The 21,489-nt window shown below is 38.8% G+C and overlaps 1 non-coding gene across 1 annotated transcript; it reads right to left on the bottom strand.

Moving 5' to 3' along the window:
- Positions 1–11,156: 11,156 nt before the first annotated feature.
- Positions 11,157–11,263, bottom strand: LOC114368942. The gene has a single exon (XR_003657453.1). It is a non-coding gene; the product is annotated as a small nucleolar RNA R71 (small nucleolar RNA).
- Between the last annotated feature and the right edge of the window lie 10,226 nt (positions 11,264–21,489).

Genomic DNA, 21,489 nt, shown 5'->3' with positions numbered 1-21,489 from the left:
CAATCCCAAGCTGTGCAAGCCGCCTGAGACTTCACGAACAATCCAACCTCTATATTGTCTGAGGAAGGTTCCTGATCAAGGTCGTACCCGAATCAAATAAACATTAAAATGTAGTAACTAGGAAGTGATCCTAGGTCATTTCCCAATGAGCAATGATACACCAAATGTTCATGACAGATAGTAGGAAAATAGTAACGAATTGGGGGGGGGGGGGGTTGTTTGCTTTTGTAAATTAAACAGCGAAAAATGTGAATTAGAAAATATCAGAATTAAAATACGTCGCTTCCCCTTGATTCACAAGCAAGTCTCTTATCCTAGGTTGCGAGAATTTATCCTTTATCAGTTCAACCACTTAATCCAACCCTAAATTAAATTACTAAGCGAAATTCAACATAAGGCATTCATTATGTGATTAAGCAACACATACACCAATTCCTCATAAACGATCATTAAGCATGAACGTAAATTAAGCGCAGAGACAATTAATCAAGCACTAAGCATGCATGAATTAATAGCAACAAATTCAGAGTAATTAGTGAAGAGGAAAAACTAAACAAAATTTAATAGTAATAATAGAACCTCAAAGAGAACTGTGCTTGATCCCAAGAGAAAACAACGCTGGAGACTTAGCCTTCCATTAATCAATAAAGAACGAAATTATGGATTGAAGAACAAATTTTATTGCTGAAACGAAAAGTAAAAAAAACTGGAATTGCAAAACAAAAAAATGTCTAAGAAGAGAAGCCTAAAACTAAAAACGAAAACAGGAGAGAGAGAAGAGAGTGGCTAAACTAGAACCTTGGTGCTGTTATATAGTTTTCCAGCCCCAAAGATTACAAATTTGTTTTAAGTCCAAGCCCATAAAATAAAATCTAGACAAGATAAGATTTGATAAAATATAATCTAGATGAAATAAAATCTAAATAAGATAAGATAAGATAAGATCTAGATGAAATAATATCTAGATTAGATAAAATCTAGATAAGATAAGATTTGATCTAGATAAGATAAGATTTGATAAAATTGTCTGCTCTCTTCAAGTTCAAGCCCAATTCTAGATTCAAGCCCAATTGCATATAATTCTCCTGAAATTAAATTAAAAACACAAAATTAGTCCAATAGGCCCAAATGATAAAACTGCATAATTAATTTGACAATTAAGACTAATCAGTAATTAAAATGGTGCAAAAAGGGTTAAGAAATAGGAGAAAATAATGGCACATCAGTTCCCTTGTTCAGATTACCAGGCCAGCACCCATTACCATTCTTGTTGCCAACATTGCAAAGAAGGACAAGGAACCAAGAGTCCACATCGAGCATTTCTTTGATATCAACTCTCTGGAAAACCTATATCATTAAAGCTCATATTTTGCTTTGTGGCATTAACCACTTCTTTGAATTCCTAAAAGTGGTAGTGCCTGAACTTATCCATGAATTCTGAAGAACAACAAGGATTCATAGAAATGAAGATGTTGGAGGTTATTTCGCAGGCAAAGTGCTTGAAATAAAAATGAATCTCTTGGTTAAAACTATTGCTCAAGCCATTGGCTGCGAGCGTTGAGGAATAAAGTTCATGAATAGCTGGGGAGATGAACTTGACGATCACATTGGGTATTCTTTGTGGGGACTTAACTAGGCTAAGATTCCGATACACTATGGAACACTACTGAGCAAGGCAAAAATCTTCCAGCAAATAGTTAGCAAGGCCATTATTCACAAGCAAGGATCAAAGGACTTCCTATCCAATGCTCACAAGTTCATCCTATATAACCTCATGGAGTGCACTTCGTTTGACTTGCCCTAGATTCTTTTCAATTGCTTTGCTATTAAAGTTATGAAGGGCAAGAGCATAGGGTAGGATATATGTAACACCCTGAAATATTACTAGTCATAAATCGATGTTTAATTGTATTTATTGTATTATTTGACTATATGATTGACTTGAATGAGTGGAGGTATGGCTTGAATTAGTCATGTGTGAATTTCTTGATGTGGATGTTGAGTTATGTGGAATTTTGTTGAGCTAAGTTGAAATTATGAGATTTTAAATTTTACCTAAACCTATTCCAGTAAAATCACGATCTTAGATTCGTTAACCGCTGGATCGTCTTCAAATTTTTTCTGGAGCTTCCTAAGACAAGTTTCCACAGTCTGACCGTTGGGATTTTGTAAAAACTTTTGGTGTCTTGCTAAACGAGAAGGGCACACTAAGCACAATTCCAACCTGAGAGGAAATTGCGCTGAGCGAGATTTGGCCCGTTAAGCGAGCCCTAATGTAGAGGGAGTTGTGCTAAGCCCAAATTCTCGGGCTAAGCGTGAAAAGTGGACTCCAACTTAGCGAGATGAGCTCGCTAAGTGAGATCTGTAGATTATAAATACGTTCTCAGTGTGAAAAACACGAATTTTCACTCTCCTCTTTTCCAAAACGCCACCCAAACCCTAAAACCTCATTTTTCCACCACCCACGACCACAGTGGCCGCCGCGAGCCGCCGTTGCTTGCCATTGAACCCCTACACCAAGAGGAACACTTTAATTGGAGCAGAATCCTCCTTATGGATTCGGTAGAGAAAATCCCCCAATCCTCCATTTCATAGCTTGTTCGAGGTAATCTTGATTTCTAAACCCTTCTCCTAGTTAGTTTGAGTTCCTCTTAGTGTCTCTTGTGTGTTGGGTACTATAATAGGGTGTTTTACACTTCCTTTGAAAAACCCTAGAGAATGAGACATTGTAAAAGTTATCTTTTTACAACATTGGTGCTATTTTTGTGACCTTCACTGAACCCCGGTCACATTAGTGTGATCGGAATTTCAAAATGATGTTTCATTTTTGTAGAATCCGAAACACCCCTCAGCCCTTTTATGTTTTGACAGGGGTATTTGACCCTGAATGTTGTCATTACCTTGTTTTTGAAATCTATATTAAATTTCCTTCAATTTGGCATATAGAACCTTGCGTTTGGACTGACAAGCGGGAATGAGAGAGAGGCCTCTGAGCGACGTAAAGAGGAACTAAAGGAGAGCTCACAATAGGTGAGGGGAGTTTACTATAGTTTATAGCTTTTAATGCGATAGTTGGGGTTAGGGAACCTAACTATGGGGATATATGACTATCCCTACTGTATGCTGGTTTTCAAGAAAACAATGTTTTTGACTAATGGGATGCGACATATCTATTATTGATTAATAACATTACTATTAGATTTGTGTGGTCTGAAGACCTGGGGAGTGTGAATCTCAGGCATGAATTGTATATGTATATGCGGAGTGTGACTTACTGATGATATTTCTATTTATGACATTAATTGAGATGATATGATGTTGATGTTGAGAGTGATATAGAGATGAAATGTTGATGATGTTATATTGTGTATGTTCATGGGGGGGGTGCAGTGAACTTGTTGGATATCCCTGGTGGGGGAAATAGAGTGGTTAAAGAGTTTTAAGAATCTCTGGAGGGGGATGGCTTAGAATCTTTAATTACCCACGGTCAGTGCACTTGATGGTGCCCATGTTTCATACGTTGTATGTTGTGTATGTTCATGGGGGGTGCAGTGACCTTGTCGGATGTCCCTAGTGGGGGGAAATAGTGTGGTTAAAGAGTTTTAAGCATCTCTGGAGGGGATGGCTTAGAATTTTTAATTCATCCATGATCAGTGCACTTGATGGTGCCCATGTTTCATACGTTGTATGTTGTGTATGTTCATGGGGGGTGCAGTGACCTTGTCGGATGTCCCTGGTGGGGGAAAATAGAGTGGTTAAAGAGTTTTAAGCATCTCTGGAAGGGATGGCTTAGAATATTTAATTCATCCATGGTCAGTGCACTTGATGGTGCCCATGTTTCATACTTCATATGACACGGAAATAGTATAAACTTTATCAGTAAGTGCTTGTGGTTTCTCGTGAGGAGGAATACTTGTACTAGGGGGTATGTCACTCGGTTTGGAACTCCCTTGAGACTCAGGCCGATCACCATGGGGGGGGGGGGAGTTGCCTGTGCACGACAGGGTGACCTCGACATTTACTGCCTAATTTTCCTAAGTGGGAGTGTCGTGTGAACACGCTTAGGCTATTTCCTCGGGGATGGTACCACATTGCATTTAAGAGTTGAGGTCAAGTGCATGCATCATACTGAGCATGATTGATTGGAACTATGGACTGATGATGACTATTTGTTGAGTGTGTGTTGGACAAGTGAATGTTTGTGTAAGCTTATGATATTTGTTAATATTTTCTTACTAATTGTGGTTATTTGATTTTTGTATTAATTTCTTTTATAATAAACTCACCCCTCGCAATTTTTGTACTGTGTGGTTGGTACCTATGATGATCGCGAACCATTGTTCGTGGGAGCAGAATGACAGCAGTAGAGGACGAGAAGTGAGATTCTTTTGTGGAGCAGCCGAGCCGATGTGATGACATTGGGATTATTTTGGGAGAGAGTTGTGTTTTGTTAATCAACTCCTCCATAGCTGGTTCCGTAATTCTTTTTGTTGATTTGAAGATGTAAATCACAAATTTAATTATATGTATGAACAAATTTACTTTCCATTATGTGTATGATGTGTATTGAGTCACTATTAACGGAGTTTTCATTTAAAAATTGAAATTTCTTGCGATTTAGAGTGGTGATATCGTAGTGACGAGGCGGGTCGTTACAATATATACCATAGTGTTGTTCTCACTAAGGTATTTGAAATCCAAGGAGTTATAACAAAAATTTTGTATGAAACACCTAAAGATATGCAAGAAAAAATCTACAGGATTGGGTGTTTCTCCCAAAACAGAAAGCATTCAACCAAGAAAACATCTCTAAGATGAAACTTCTTGATGATGGATCCTTCCAACAAGTTCCCAAGGTGATTGTCTCCATACTTGCTGAACTTTAACAAAATTTTGGACTCAACACTAAATGGAACGATCAGTTGGACGAAGTCTAGGAAAAGGTTGCTAACGAATAGAGGATGGACGAAGAAGAAGTTGCTCAAGCTTAGCAAAGAATGAAGAAAAGGATGGACGCAACTTCGTCCAAGGCTGGACCTCCTCAACAATGTCTACCTCCTACTCTAGTTTTCCCCAAGGCAACAGGTGTAATGGCAAATGTCTCCAAGAAGCCTGCACCTAAGAAGCAACAACAACCTTCTCCATCTGCCATAGGAAAAGGTCAACAACCATAACAAAAGCCTTCATCCACTGCCTAATGCCTAAGGGAACTTAGTGAGATTGAGAGTGAAGATGATATGCCCTTGATCTTCAGAAAGAGAAAATTTGCACCATTCACCTTGTCTGCTTTCAGCATCAAGGACCTCTTGCTAGAGACCCCAATCTCTTTGATGAAGACATCGCAAGGTTGTGGATCCATATCGCCTTTCTTTCTGAGAATAATTTAAACATTCTATCATACCCTAATTTCGTCTGGGAACTATCATGCACTAATGTTTTGATTCTCGCTAACCTGAAGGTGTTGTTCGACACTAGTTTTTGCACAAGGTGTGAGATCGTTCGACATTTTGGTCAAGGATGCAAAAAATACCCAAGGGGAGGGGCAAAATTGTCATTTCAGGCAATTTTGTGGACCCTAGCTCACCCAGGCTAGCCTCTGGCTTGCCTGGGTCCCCAATTTGCTTAGGGCTGAAGGAACCAGCTCGCCTAGGCGAGCCAGTTTCTTCAGGACTAAGCATCAGCTCGCCTAGGCGAGCTGCCATAGTCCCTAATGTCCTCATTTCCTATAAATAGGTGTGAGGGAGGCTGAGGAAGGGGTTGGACATTCAACATTGAGAGGTTTTTGAGATAAATCAGAGAGAAGAAGAAGAAAGAAGATAAAAACGAGGCCGAGGCGCTGCTGAATTGCAACTATAATCAACTTCTACGTCATTCTTCTTTCGTTAGTCAGTTAGTTTTTGTTTTAAGGATTTGGATATGGTCTATTCGCCCTTAGGGGTCCTCTTTGTTGTTTTGTTAATCTTCATCTCCTTCTTCTATCATCAATAATCTCTTTTCTTCTTGTAAAGTAAATTTCAACCAATCATTAGTGTCATAAATCATCTTTTTAAAGAGATTGAAAGTAAATGAATAAAACCAAGATGAAATCAACATATAACTGAATTTCTTTTCATTAAAGTCACTTGAGATCGTTCAAGGTCCAACGCCTTAACAGCCTCTTTTTGTTCTTGTTAGTTAAAAATGAATCTTTCAAAAGCCTAAAATAAACTCAACATGCAACTTTCTCGCTTTAAAGAACTATGTAGGTCTGAATTTGTCATCGCACCTAAGGATACATAGGAGCAAGGGCAACACCCTTGTCGACCCCAAAAAATTAAAAAAATATTAAAAAGGAAAATAAATAATATTGAAGTCACGTTTTTACACACTCAATTAAAGGTTGTCGTCCCTTGTGACGGGCGGGTGGGGTGCTAATGATGCAATCCTACCCCCAATGGCATTGGATAGAAGACTCCAAGAAGATTGGGCCAAAGATGCAAGAGAAGGCCCTAGAGTTCTCATGAGCCTTAGGGTAGATTTCGGGCCCATGGGCTAAGTATGAGCCTGCTTATCTTTGTACATATTAGATTAAGGTTTCATTATTTTTTTTGGCCTTGTATTTAGGGCTCCATAATATAGGTAAGGTACCCTAGAAATATAGGATTTTTCAGCCCTTGTATTTTAGGGCACCTAGACTAGCTTTTGTATTAGGGGTAGTTTTGTAATTTCACGTGCACTAAGTGAATATTTGATGTGTGTGTTCGGAAATAAATTTAATTGAATTGGTAGAAGCCCAATCCAATTAAATTTTAGAGGGGGAGGTAAGCATTTGCTTACTACACCCCATTGCCACATCATATAGTCACACTTTGTGCATGTCCTTCATGCTTTACATGCCTCATGACACCTAAGCACACTTAGTGGAGAATCTTGGATTAGTGGACTGAACCATAACTAAAATTCACTAATCATAATTAGTGAAATTTTGGCTCCAATGTTTGGCTCCACAAATTCAATTTCAAATTCAAGTGAAATTTGAATTAAAATTCAAATTTCCCTCCAATTTTGTGTGACAATAAATAAAGATCATGTGTGTGCATTTTTTCAACTTTGATCATTTGAAAATTAAACTTCAGATTTCAAAGCTCTTTTAGAGCACAAAATTCTGTGCTCTTCTCTTCCTCTCCTTTCATTCATCTCCTTCTTCCTCCAAGCTCTTATCCATGGCCTCCTATGGTGGTGAGCTTCTTCTAGACTCATCTTTTCCTTGAAGTGGCGTCTCCTCTCTCTCTTCCTTCTCCATTCCGCTGCCATTCATCTTCCAAGAAGCAAAGGAATCCATTGATGAAGAAGATCCTAGGCCTACAAGCTGTAGAAGCAAATGACTTTGATGTTTTGATGATGATCATGATGATTTGATGCAAATGATGCAAATGCGCTTTTCAAGTTTAAATTCAAGACAATGATTCAAGAATACAAGACACAACATCAAGATGATCACTAGTATTTTAGGAAGGGAATTCCTAATTGATATAGCAAAAGGTTTGGCCAAGTAATTTAAGTTAAAAAGTGTTTTTCAAGAGATTTATTCTCTGGTAATCGATTACCAGAGGATGTAATCGTTTACCAGTGGCCAAAAATGGTTTACAACAGCTACTAAATATTTGAATTCAAATTTTAGACTGTGTAATCGATTACACAATATTGGTAATCGATTACCAGCAGTTAATAAACATTTTAATTCAAATTTTAAAAGCTGTAATCGATTACCAGAGGAGATTTTCAGAAAATTATTTCTAAGAGTCACATCCTTTCAAATGGTTTTTACATGGCCACCAAAGGTCTATTTATATGTGACTTGCAACACGAATTTGCTCAGAGTTTTTCACAACAACAAGTCTTATTCTCTCAAAGAGCAAAAACATTTTATCCTCTTAAGAATTCCTTAGCCAATACACTTGCAGTTCAATAAGGAATTAATTGAGTGCTCAGATTGTACAATCTATCTCTTTCAAGAGAGATTCATTCTTCTCTTCTTTCTAAACTGTCAAAGGGGATTGAGAGACCGAGGGTCTCTTGTTGTAAAAGAATTCTAAACACAAAGGAAGGATTCTCCTTGTATGTTCAGAACTTGTAAAAGGATTTTACAAGATAATGGAACTCTCAAGCGGGTTGCTTGGGGACTGGACGTAGGCACAAGGGTGTGGCCGAACCAGTATAAATCCGAGTTTGCACTTTCTCTTCCCTTAAACTCTTTTATTTATTATTGCTTTATATTTATATTCAGATTGTTCTATTTGAATCATTATTTAAGAGTTCATTTTTAAGGGAATTTGTAACTTGCATTGAAATTGAAATAGAATTTTAATTGGGGAAATAGTTTGCAATATCTTAATTCAACCCCCCTTCTTAAGATATCTGAGGCCACTTCTTTTCAAAATTTGCAGAACCCTCTTTTTGGTTTTTTTAACATTTTCCTCGAATAAACGTTGGTGGTAACTCCACTCATTTCCTCCATAGGACACGAACCTTTTGGCTTTTCGCCCCCACCCCTGTTGTAGGGTAGGTTGTGACACATTCAAAGAAGAATGGACACGAAATTCCAACCTGAGATTGATCGGACGAAGTTACCTCTTGAAGTTGAAGAAGAAGAAGTTACCTGTCCCCCGTCCAAGCACCAAGAGCCTTATGTTGCGCCCAAGGCTTTTAAGAAGGATCCACCAAAAGGGATCGAAATTCTTCCTCCTCCAAAGTGGAAGTGTGATGTGCCATTATTTTCTCCTATTTCTTAACCCTTTTTGCACCATTTTAAGTACTGATTAGTCTTAATTGTCAAATTAATGAGGCAATTTTATTATTTGGACCCATTCAGCTAATTTGATGTTTTTTTAATCTAATTTCAGGAATTAATGAAGCATTGGGCTTGAATCCAGAATTGGGCTTGGACTTGAAGAGGACAGACTATTTTATTTTACAAAATTTTATCTTATCTATACTTTATCTTATCTAGATATTATTTAGATTTGATCTCATCTAGATATTATTTCATCTAGATCTTATCTTATCTTATCTAGATTTGATTTTATTTTATTTATGGGCTTGGATTTAAAACATATTTGTAAGCTTTGGGGCTGGAAAACTATATAACAGCACCAAGGTTCTAGTTTAGGCTCTCTCTTCTCTTTTTTCTTTATTTTCATTTTTGGAATTCCAGTTCTGACTTTTCGTTTTAGCAATAAAATTTTGTTCTTCAATCTATAATTTCGTTCTCTATTTGATTAATGGAAGGCTAAGTCTCCAACGTTGTTTTCTCTTGAGGATCAAGCACAGTTCTCTTTGAGGTTCTATTATTACTGTTAAATTCTGTTCAGTTTTTCCTCTTCACTAATTACTCTGAATTTGTTGCTTTTAATTCATGCATGCTTAGTGCTTGATTAATTGTCTCTATGCTTAATTTACGTTCATGCTTAATGATCATTTATGAGTAATTGGTGTATGTGTTGCTTAATCACATAATGAATGCCTTATGTTGAATTTTGCTTAGTAATTTAATTTAGGGTTGGATTAAGTGGTTGAACTGATAAAGGATAAATTCTCGCAACCTAGGATAAGAGACTTGCTTGTGAATCAAGGGGAAGCAACGTGTTTTAATTATGATATTTTCTAATTCACATCTATTCGCTGTTTAATTTACAAAAGCAAACAACCCCCCCCCCCCCCCATTCGTTACTATTTTCCTACTATCTATTATGAACATTTGGTGTATCATTGCTCATTGGGAAACAACCTAGGATCACTTCCTAGTTACTTCATTTTAATGTTTATTTGATTCAGGTACGGCCTCTATCAAATTTGGCGCCGTTGCCGGGGAGCAGTGTCCAAAGATTCATAATAGCTAGTGTCGTGTTAGTGTTTAATTCTTTTGTGTTGTGTTAGTATTGTTTAGTACCTTGTTATTTTGTTTATTGTGTGTTCTGTTTTAGTTTTTCTATTCAACGCTTCCCCTGTTTTAGTTTTGGTGTTTTGCTGTGAATAGTGTTTTGCGACGGATTTAGCGACCACTTTTGTTGAATAGAACACTTGCTGGAAAACAGGGTAGTAGTGGAAATCCCTTAGCGACAGATTCTTGAGACCACCCTTGCTGAATTAATTTGGATTTTTTGTTTTGGTAGCTATAGTTGTTATTTTTGGCTGAATTGTTTTGTGGTCACTTCTTTTAATCCATATTTTTTGGGAAAAATAGTTGGAGCCCTTAGTTTGGTCAGATTTGAAACTTGCAAAAAAGTAGCAAATTTGATTTTTGTCAAAACTTCAAACAACCATAACTTTTGCTCCGGTTATCAGAATCACAATTATTATATATGTATTTGGGGTAGAAAAAAGTTTCCCTTGACGTGGCAGCCAGTCATAGGCCGGCTGAGGTCTCCTTCTTCCAAAAATTGCGATTCTGTCAAAAGTTTTTTTATTTTCCAAGTATTATTCTCTTATTTTTCTTAACTTGTCATTTTTAGCTTCTATAGTTAGACTTTGAATTTCTGTTTGAAATTTTTTGTGCTATTTTCTCATCATTTTATAAGATTGCTCACAAAATTTCAAGTCATTTGGATATCATTTAAGGGTAGTTGTAGTTCAAACCTACACTGTTACTTGCATAAGAAGGCACCTAGTTGTGCATGCTGAATATAGTGTATGACTAGAGGAAATCCATCTGACTTACAACCCTTTGATCCTGAGATAGATAGGACATTTTATAGATTAGTTAGACATCATTTAGTACCTTTTGAGCATCCTGAGCATTCTGTTATTGGTGATTTGGAGCATTATTGTTTTGAACATTCTGATTTTGAACATTTTGAGAACATGGCACAACCTCCACCCCGTGAGAGGACTCTAAGGGAAATGGTTGCACCTGATTTCACCTACGAAAGCTTGTGCATCCAATACCCTGATGAGGATGTCCCATATGTTCTTAAAACTGGACTGATCCATTTGCTTCCAAAGTTTCATGGCCTTCCAGGTGAAGACCCACACAAGCATCTGAAAGAATTCCATAATGTCTGCTCCACCATGAAACCACCAGATGTCCAGGAGGATCACATATTTTTGAAGGCCTTTCCTCATTCTTTAGAGGGAGTGGCAAAGGACTGCTATATTACCTTGCTCCAAGGTCCATCACGACCATCAGAAAGGATATTTCAGGTATTAGACAACTCAGTGGAGAGAGCCTATATGAATACTGGGAGAGATTTAAAAAATTATGTTCCAGTTTCCCTCACCACCAGATTTCAGAGCAGCTTCTTCTCCAATATTTTTATGAAGGACTCAGTAACATGGAGAGAAGTATGATAGATGCTGCCAGTGGTGGAGCCCTTGCTGAAGCCAGAAATTTAATTGAGAAGATGGCTTCAAACTCCCAGCAATTTAGTGCCAGAAGTGATGCTATTGTCATTAGAGGAGTGCATGAAGTAGCCACGAATTCATCTTCATCAGCCGAGACTAAGAAACTTGAAGGTAAACTAGATGTCTTGGTTAACCTGGTAAACCAACTGGCCATGAATAAAAAATCTGCACCTGTCGCCAGACTCTGTGGTTTATGCTCCTCTGCCGACCACCACACAGACCTTTGTCCTTCTGTGCAACAATCTGAAGCAATTGAACAGCCTGAAGCTTATGTTGCAAACATCTACAATAGACCTCCTCAACCTGAGCAGCAAAATCAGCCACAACAGAACAATTATGACCTTAGATGGTCGAATCCTTCACAACAGCAGCAACAACAGCCTTATTTTCAAAATGTTGTTGGCCCAAGCAGACCATACGTTCCTCCACCAATCCAGCAACAACAACAACAACAACAATAGCCCCAGAAACAACAAACAGTTAAGGCTCCTCCGCAACCTTCCCTTGAAGAACTTTTGAGGCAAATGACTATGCAAAACATGTAGTTTCAACAAGAGACTAGAGCCTCCATTCAGAGCTTAACAAATTAGATGGGACAATTGGCTACACAGTTAAATCAATAACAATCCCAGAATTCTGATAGATTACCTTCTCAATCTGTCCAGAATCTCAAGAATGTGAGTGCCATTACATTGAGATCGGGAAAGCAGTGTCAAGAACCTCAACCAACAAATGAACCTTCCTGTCATACCCTAATTTCGTCCGGGGACCATCCGTTTGTTGGGATGCGACCCTTGTTTGACCACTTCAAGGTACTTGGCACCCATCGTTAGGCAATGCGTGAAGTTTTGTGACATGCCAGAAGTCGAAAGAAAGCATTGTTGCACAATCCGTGAGGTTCCGTAACATGCCGGAAGTCAAAAGGAAGCATTGTTGCACAATTCGTGAAGTTCCGTAACATTCCGGAAGCCAAAAAAGGGATGATTACATAATCCGTAAGGTTCTGTGACATTACGAAAAGAAAACAAGTATCGTTATGATATTCGTAAAGTTCCGTAATGTTACGGAAAAAGAATCAACAAAAAAGGCAGTGGGTGTATTTAGTAAACAGGGGGGTGCAAATAGCAACCAGGCCCACTTGGGCCTTCAAGGAAGTTCCCCAGAAGGCGGTGCCTTCTGGAGGAAGCAACCTAGCTCGCCTGGGCGAGCTGGGTGGCAAGCTCTGAGAATCACTTAAAATTAGTGAGAAAAATTGTTTCCGTGAAGAAAATCCAAGTCGAGGCGCTTCCGTAACGCTTCCGAGACGTTTCCGTGGAAGATTTTGCGAAGATTTTCAACCGTTCTTCGTCGTTCTTCGGTCTTCAACCGGTAAGTTCCCGAAATCAAACTTTTCAATTCATTCTATGTACCCTTAGTGGTCCTCATTTGTTTCGTGTGCTTTTATTTTTATTTCATTTACTTTTCGTACCCCCTTTTGACGTGCTTTAGTCATTTATTTAAGTCATTTTCTCGCCTAATCAAAAATAAAAATAAATTTCCACCGATCATTCATATTGTGACACCTTTTAATTTTTGTTAAAATGAAATCTGACCGTTCGGTCATGCCGTAACCACGTTTAAAACAAAAACGAGGCAAAATAATAATATAATAATCAAAAAATATCTTTTAGTAAAATAATAATAAAAAATCAATCGGACGTTTTTCTTTGGGATTTTTTCTTTCTTAATCGAATTGACTAATAACCAAAGTGAAACTAAGGCTAAAATCAATTCATAAATCAAACTTTTGTCATCACCTAAAAAGGCCATTTTTAAGGTCCAACACCTTAAAATGGTCTTTTTCGCCTTTATTGGTTAAACGTAGATTTCTAAAAAGCCTAAAATCAACACGTAGTTTTATTACCTCTTGCAAAAAATAACAAGAGATCATTAATGGTCCAATGCCTTAATATTTTCTCTCCTTTCAAAAGAATCGAAAGATTGTTTAATGGTCCAACGCCTTAAATGACCTTTCATTCAATAAAAACATATTTTGCAAGAAAAATAGGATAAAAACAATTTAACCAATGTTTGGTTCTCAAAGAACTACGTAGGTCTGATTTCCTTATCACAAATTGAGGAATACGTAGGAGCAAGGGAAACACCCTCGTCGACCACAAAAAGATAAAAAATATAAAAGGCATAAAAAGACATAAGAACGTGAAAAGGGGGGAGATAACATAAATTGAAGTCATATTTACACATTTGATTAAAGGCTGCCGTCTCTTGTGACGGACGTGTGGGGTGCTAATACCTTCCCCGTGCGTAAATACAACTCCCGAACCTTTCACTTAATGTTCGTAGACCACATCTTTTTCGGTTTTTCCGAAGTTTTCCTCAAATAAACGTTGGTGGCAACTCTGCTCGTATTCCTTTCTTGGAAGACGCACCCGCGAGTCACGCGTCGCCCTCCCGCCGAAGGGTAGGTTGCGACAGTTGGCGACTCCACTGGGGACTGTGTTTAGAGAGTTAGGCCATTTAATCTTGTGCAATGTTTTCTCATGACTTTCTCCTTTGTTGGTTTCCCTTTATCTTTCTTATGTTCTTGTGTATATAAACTCTTTTGATGCTTTTAGTGTGTTTTAAAATGTATGCATGAGGTAAATATTTATTCATTTGATGCACACAAACACCAACACTATTTGCACACACGGTGAGTTGAAAAAGGGCGATATACCCGGGTTCGTGGGAACTTAAGGAGTGAAGGTGAATCTGTGATCATGCTAGGTCTCCGACTTGCTTGATTACAGTGAACCCTCATCTAGAGTTTTTCTCTTTGACAACATATTGTTGCTAGTAGTCCCTACTGCTGCAATATGTTCTTCAAAGGGGATGATACCTCTAGAGACCATCAAGAGAGATATGACCACCTTGGGAATTATCATTAAAAGCCCTTTTAGCTCCCTCCCATATAGGTCCCTAAAATAGGGGCACGGAGCAAGCACGCTGCGTGCCATTTTTCACACTGCCATGCATGTAGTCAAAATGTCGTGTATCCCTATGATTATATTTGTTTGTGGATAGTGTCGTACTATGTACATTCCCATGTTGTGTCTTATCATGCACAGGTTTCGTCTTGATCCCCTCTCTTTGGCAAACCAACGGAAGGTCCGTGTCACCTTCTTAAATACATACGTCGGGCATCATGGTACCCCAAGACGTTGTATCTAAGGAGACAATTTCCCGGACTCCCGTATTCATAAAATTGCATCTGTGTTATATGCATTTCTTCATGCATTCATCCATTCCACCCATGATAGATGTGCGAGTTTTGATTCGCACTGGGTTTTTGTTTTGCTTTAGTAAACATGGGAACAAATCAAACTGGGAAAAGGTTTTATCAAGTCAAGATTAAGGGCCTAGATATCACCAGCATTAAGGAGTTGGGGCGGTTGATGGGAGCTCTCCAAATGCAAGCCTTCCGCAAGGCGACGGAAAGATATTAGATTTGACCATAGCAGAGATATCCACAGAAGCCATTGTATCACTCACCCAATACTATGACCAGCCCTTGAGATGCTTCACGTTTGGATACTTCTAATTAGTACCGACTGTTCAAGAATTTGAGGAGATTCTAGGATGTCCTCTTGGGGGGAAGGAAACTGTATCTTTTCTCCGGGTTTCTTCCCTCCTTGAGCAAGATTGCAGTTGTGGTCAGGGATTCGGCGAGAGGATTGGATCGTGTAAAGCAAACTCGAAACGGCATAGTGGGCCTACCATGGAAGTACTTAGAAGGCAAGGCAAGGGATATGTCGAATCAAGAGGAGTGGGTCCCGTTTATGGATGTATTAGCATTGTTAATCTTTGGGGTTGTTCTCTTTCCAAACGTGGACGGTTTGGTGGACCTAGCCGCAATTGATGCTTTCCTTGCATATCACCATAGCAAAGAAAGCCCGGTGGTAGCTATCTTGGTAGATTTATTTGACACATTTGACTGAAGGTGTGAGAAGAGTAGCGCACGAATCATCTGTTGTTTACCCGTTCTTTGTGTATGGTTGGTTTCGCACCTATTCCAACAAGACATAAGGCATCCATGTCCGCTCCGAAGAGAGAGACCAATCACGAACACATAGCATGGTCTTAAAAGAGGATTTAGCTGCTTGCTCAAGGTCCAAGAGAAGCTTGTCTCAGCATTTATGCGAGACAGAGACCAACATGTTAGCCATCGTCAGCAAGTACCAAGAAGAATTAAATCTAGCCACGGCCCACGAGCACAAAGTGGCGGATGAGTATGCCCGAGTGTACGCGGAAAAGGAGGCTAGAGGAAGGGTGATCGACTCATGGATGGACCGATTTGCTCTTACTTTGAACGGGAGTTAAGAACTTCCCCGATTACTAGCCAAGGCCAAAATAATGGCGGATACCTACTCCGTCCCCGAGGAGATCCACGGACTTCTCAGCTATTGTTAGCATATGATAGACTTAATGGCCCATATAATTAGAAACCGCTAGGAAGTTTGTATTGCCACTCAGATCTTGACTAGTTATAACTTTCTGAATAAAATGAGTTTATCCCACGTTTTTACTCCAAAAATCAGTGCGAATCAAAATACTCCCGCATTTTATCTCTAGCATGCTTTCATATCATGCACCGCATAAGCATCTCTTCAAGGCATCGTAATGAACATATTGTTCCTGCATTTGTCCGTTATCATATTCCAACATCACATTTTGCATGAATCATTGCATCATCATGCATATGCGTTCAACATACTTTTTTTTCTACAAACTGCATACCTTTTGTTTTCATGTTTGCTCATGCATGATCCTTGCGTTTTCCTCTGCAAAACAAAAACAAAAAAAGGAAGCATGAAAATTCATGATGCATTCTTAGTTGCATGTGTTAGGTACCATGAGCCAACCATGTTGGGATCATAAACCCATTTCTAAAAAAAAGACAACAAAACAAAAATACCTAATGCATGGTTAACTAAGAAAAGATGTTTATTCGGGCATCTCAATTTCATAATTACATTTTCCATGCATAGCTTAAGTATGCTCGAGTCATTCATCTCTGTGAAATGTTGTCAAATTATTGGCAATTGAAATTGTCATTCCTTGGATTACGGGGTTGAACCAAGCTCATGCTTTTACGAAAAAGGTTCATTAAGTCAAGTTGAAGTATGGAAGTAACCAACATGCAAATTAGGGCAAAAGATGGATCGGGTTACATCGCTGTTTTGTTTACTGCCAAACGCATTTAGGATTGTTGATGTCCTTGTTACTTCCAGTTTCACCTTGACAAAGATGTCATGGACCATGTTGAAAATCTAAATTGATTCAACCCCATGTCCTACGTAAAAATTCACAATACTTCAACTGTGCATCATTCACATACATCTATGCTTTTCATTGGTTGCATTGCTCATTGCATTCTTTCCTTGAAAAAAAAACAAAAAAATGAACTTAATCATTGTCATTAAAAAGAAAAGAACACACTTTACGGCGCCCTTACTGAACTCATGCTAGAGCTAGAGCAATGGATAAAGTAGAGGAGGTGTAAGAGCAGATGAAGGCCGACATGGAGGCCATGAAAGAGTATGAAGAAGATAATGGAAGCCAATGCGGTTGCAGTTGCCGCTACCAGCGTTGTTGCTAAGGTGAACCTAATGCCCCCATCTGGCCTCAAGCAAATGAATCATCCAACCTCAGATATGATGGGCAAAGATTTGGGAAGTACGAACGGCCCCATGATGTGCAAATTCAAAACAAGCACACCTTCCCGCCATATGGCTCGCTTCCCAAGGAGGATGTCAATAACAACGCTCCCATACTCATTGAAAGCCAACAACCTCAATCTAATCATGCACATGTCTCTCAACCCATGGGGGAGACTCATGAAATGCCCCCCACAATCTAGCCGACTTCGAGCCTTGCCTCGGATATGCCACTGAAGGGTAAGCAGTTGGTGGTATACCCCTGCAAAACACTTTGGAGGGACCTCAGTATCACCCACAACCACACCCCTTGCATTCCACACCGGGTAAAAACCCTCATGCTATGGCAGAAATGGGAAAGTTGGATCATCTAAAGGAAAGGCTCAGGGCCATCGAAGGAGGTGAAGATTATGCCTTTGCTAGCCTAGAAGAGTTGTTCCTAGTATCCAATATCATCACCCCTCCCAATTTCAAGGTGCCAGACTTTGACAAGTACAAAGGGACTAATTGCCCTAAGAACCATCTAAAGATGTGTTGTCAAAAGATGGGGGCATACGCAAAAGATGAGGAACTGTTGATACATTTCTTCCAAGAAAGTCTTACTGGAGTAGCTGCTACTTGGTACACTAACTTGGAACCTTCCCGAGTCCATTCTTGGAAGGACCTAATGGTTGCCTTCGTTAGGCAGTATCAGTACAATTTTGATATGATTCCGGATAGGATACAACTACAGAACATGTGCAAAAAGGGGGCACGGATCTTTCAAAGAATATGCCCAAAGATGGAGAGACTTGGCAACTCAAGTGGCACCTACAATGACGGAGAAAGAGATGATCACAATAATAGTAGACACATTACCAGTGTTTTACTATGAAAAATGGTGGGGTACACACCTTCAAGCTTTGCGGATTTGGTCTTCGCCGGGGAAAGGGTCGAAGCGGATCTGAAAAGAGGCAAATTTAATCATCCTGCTTGGACGAATGAGAAAACCGAGGCAAATGAAGAGGGTGAGGATGAGGGAAAAACCCATGTTGTGACTGCCATTCCTATACGGCCAAATTTCCCACCAACCCAACAATGTCATTACTTAGCCAATAACAACCATTCTCCTTACCTACCACCCAGTTATCCACAAAGGCCATCCCTAAATCAACCACAAAACCCACCTTCCACACAACCAATGCTAAACACCACCTTTAGCATGAACCAAAACACCAACCAAGGAAGGAATTTTGCAGCAAAAAGCCTGTAGAATTCACCCCAATTATGGTGTCCTATGCTAACTTGCTCCATTATATACTTGATACTGCAATGGTAGCCATAACCCCTGCTAGGTTTCCTCAACCTCCATTTTTCCGAGGATACGACTCGAACGCAATGTGTGCTTATCATGGAGGAGCCTTGGGGCATTCCATTGAGCATTGTATGACCCTAAAGCGTAAGGTGCAAAGTCTAATTGATGAGGGCTGGCTGAAATTTGAGGAGAATCGCTTGTGAATCCTAACATTGACAAACAACACCACACATGGGGCAATTTTGAAAGCTGTTGTTAGATGTCTCTAATGAATCATCAGGATTTTTAAGTTTATGTCATTATTATAAACCACAGTTACAATGCTAAAATGGATGAATTTGACATCCTTGTCTCTCTCATCCTTTCACAAACACATATTTGCTTATTCAACTTCCACCGGAATGTGAGTGTAAGCCATTGGTTTGTTTGCTCAAAGCGACCTGCGCTCCTGAGTGTTGGCTTCCAAGACCGTTCAATCAGAGATTACTCGTCCTGCACGTTGGTGGGGTGCCGTAAACAACGAGTAAAGCAGAAAAGTTCAAAAAGAAAAAAAAAGCATTTGATTGACTGTGTTTTCAAGTAAAAATATAGACATTCATGTGACCTCATTTTATCATTCCAGAAATTGTCTTTTTAGAGAGAAGTGAGTTATCAAGAATAGGAGTCATTTGACTTAATCTGCCGATTGAAAAAATCCTTCAACTATTTCTCGTCCTTGGAAAATTCTTTTTGCAAGAATCAACTGCTTCTTTCATTCTTCCTTGCTACTAGGTTGTGAAAACAAAGATGGATACCTCAGAGCCCTACACTGGGGCAATGAGGGGCATCGTGCATGAATCTCAAGTGAACCTAGGGGTAGATTAGAAGTCCTCACCCAATAGGTTCCTTGCTACAAGGTCATGACGAAAGACAATGATTGGTACCTCAAAGCCTTACACTGGGGCAATGAGGGGCACCGTGCATGAGCCTCAAGTAAACCTAGGGGCAGATTAGAAGTTCTCACCCAATAGGTTCCCAGCTACAAGGTCATGACGAAAGATAACAATTGGTACCTCAAAGCCTTACACAAGGGCAATGAGGGGCATCGTGCATGAGCCTCAAGTGAACATAGGGGCAGATCAAAAGTTCTCACCCGTCGATGTTTTTAAACAAAAAAAAAAGGGGACAAACCCTAGAATTTATATGGAATGATTAAACGTCAAACGGCTCCATTGCCGTCACTCCAAAATGGTCAAGTGACTAAATCAAACAGAACATACACTCTGAGGGAGTTCCCGGAGAGATTTGCAAAAGATAGGATAAGGTTGCATGAATTATCACCTCTTTCAAAAGGACAGTCAATCTGTGTTTTCCAAAAAAATTAAATTAAATCAAAATCAAAATCACAAAATAGGGAAAGAATGTCATTGTACAACTTTCCATTGCATTGCATTTTTATGGGAGATTGTTGATTCAGGTTTGAAGTCTTGAAGATTAGCCCTTAGGTTCTAGTTTCATGATTTTACAATGACAAACAAGTTTTAATAGATGTAGCATTTGTATTGTATGTTTTAAGACTAGGCATGTTGTTTGATATAGTTTGTTTTTCTTATATCAATGCTTAGTATGATTCGAATATGTTAGACAAGTGGATTGATCTCTAAGTTTCTTAGAAGCATTAAGTTCAACACTATGTAATCAATTAATAGGTTTTGTAATCCATTACAAAGTGTTAGAACAAGCAACAAAACCATCTTCAACTTGAAATTTTGTTAAAATCATCAAATTAATCGATTACCAGTTCTATAATTGATTATATGTGTCAGTTTTTGAAAAAGAAAGACACTATAGCTCAAGATAATCAATTACCATTTATTGTAATCGATTAAATGTGTCTAGAACTTAAGGAGCCCTCTGTGTGGTTGAAATAATCGATTACCACATTGATAATCGATTATTCTAGAAATCATAGAAGCATGAGAAGTTCTTTGTTTGAAACAAGATAATTGATTACCATTTCCTGTAATCCATATCACGTGTTGGGAAATGCGGAACAAGAGTGATTTTAACAAATTAATTGATTACCCAGTTTGATAATCGATTACCCAGTCTGATCAAGATTTATTCATTATTCATCATGATTTGATCATTCTTTGAAGAAGAGCTTAAAGATGTTGATCTACACATAAAAGTGTATTCAATCCAATTTTGATAAACATTGGTTTCTGATCTTGGTTAGGGTTACCAATGTTTTGTGTGAGGCTATAGGGTTTCAACTCCTATTCTTTCTCTTGTACGGTTTAAGGGAATAGTAGAATTTGGAAATTGCATGTACATGGTGTTTGTACTTGATTCTCTATTAGTGGAAGTTCTAAGGGGTCTAAGAACAACTAGATGTAGGTCCTCTTGAAGATTGAACCAATATAAATTCTAGATGTAGTGACCTTTCCCAAAGTCTACCAAGGCATTGAGGAGATTTTGGGGCCTCATCGAGTACTATAGGCGCTTTAAATGCAACTATGGGAAGATAGCTCACCCACTTACTAATTTGTTAAAATGAGGTAACTCTTAGTGGAAGGAAGACAACTATGAGGTATTTATAATATTGCAGAAAGCTATAACAACAGGCACGGTGTTGGCCATACTAGATTTTGGAAAACCTTTTTCTATCGAGTGTGATGCTTTGGGGAAGGGAATAATAGGAATACATACACAAGATAAAAAAGGCCTATAACTTTTTTTAGCAAAGCCTTGGCGAACTTGTCACTCACCAAATCAATGTACAAGAAGGAATTAATGGCCTTAGTCTTAGCTATTCAACATTATAGGCCTTACCTTTTGGGTCAGATATCCATGGTTTTTATTGACCAAAAGAGCTTAAGATACCTATTAGAACAAAGGGTCATGACACAAAATCAACAAAATTGGTTGTCCCAACTGGTTGGTTATGATTTTGGGATTGTTTGTAAAGTGGGGGCTTCAAATAGTGGCATAGGCATTGTCAACGCAAAATGAAGATAACGAATTGTGGCTAATTTCTAAGACCTATTGGCAACACATCAGTTATCGAAGAGGAAGTTAGGATTGATCCTACATTGACCAAAATGATTAAGGAATTAAAAAGGGATCCTAACTCTCACT

This window comes from Glycine soja, chromosome 1, assembly GCF_004193775.1.
Source record: "Glycine soja cultivar W05 chromosome 1, ASM419377v2, whole genome shotgun sequence".
In the NCBI taxonomy this organism is placed as follows: Eukaryota; Viridiplantae; Streptophyta; class Magnoliopsida; order Fabales; family Fabaceae; genus Glycine; species Glycine soja.
The sequence above is the reverse complement of the archived record's forward strand: the minus strand, read 5'-3'. Positions and strand labels throughout refer to the sequence as shown.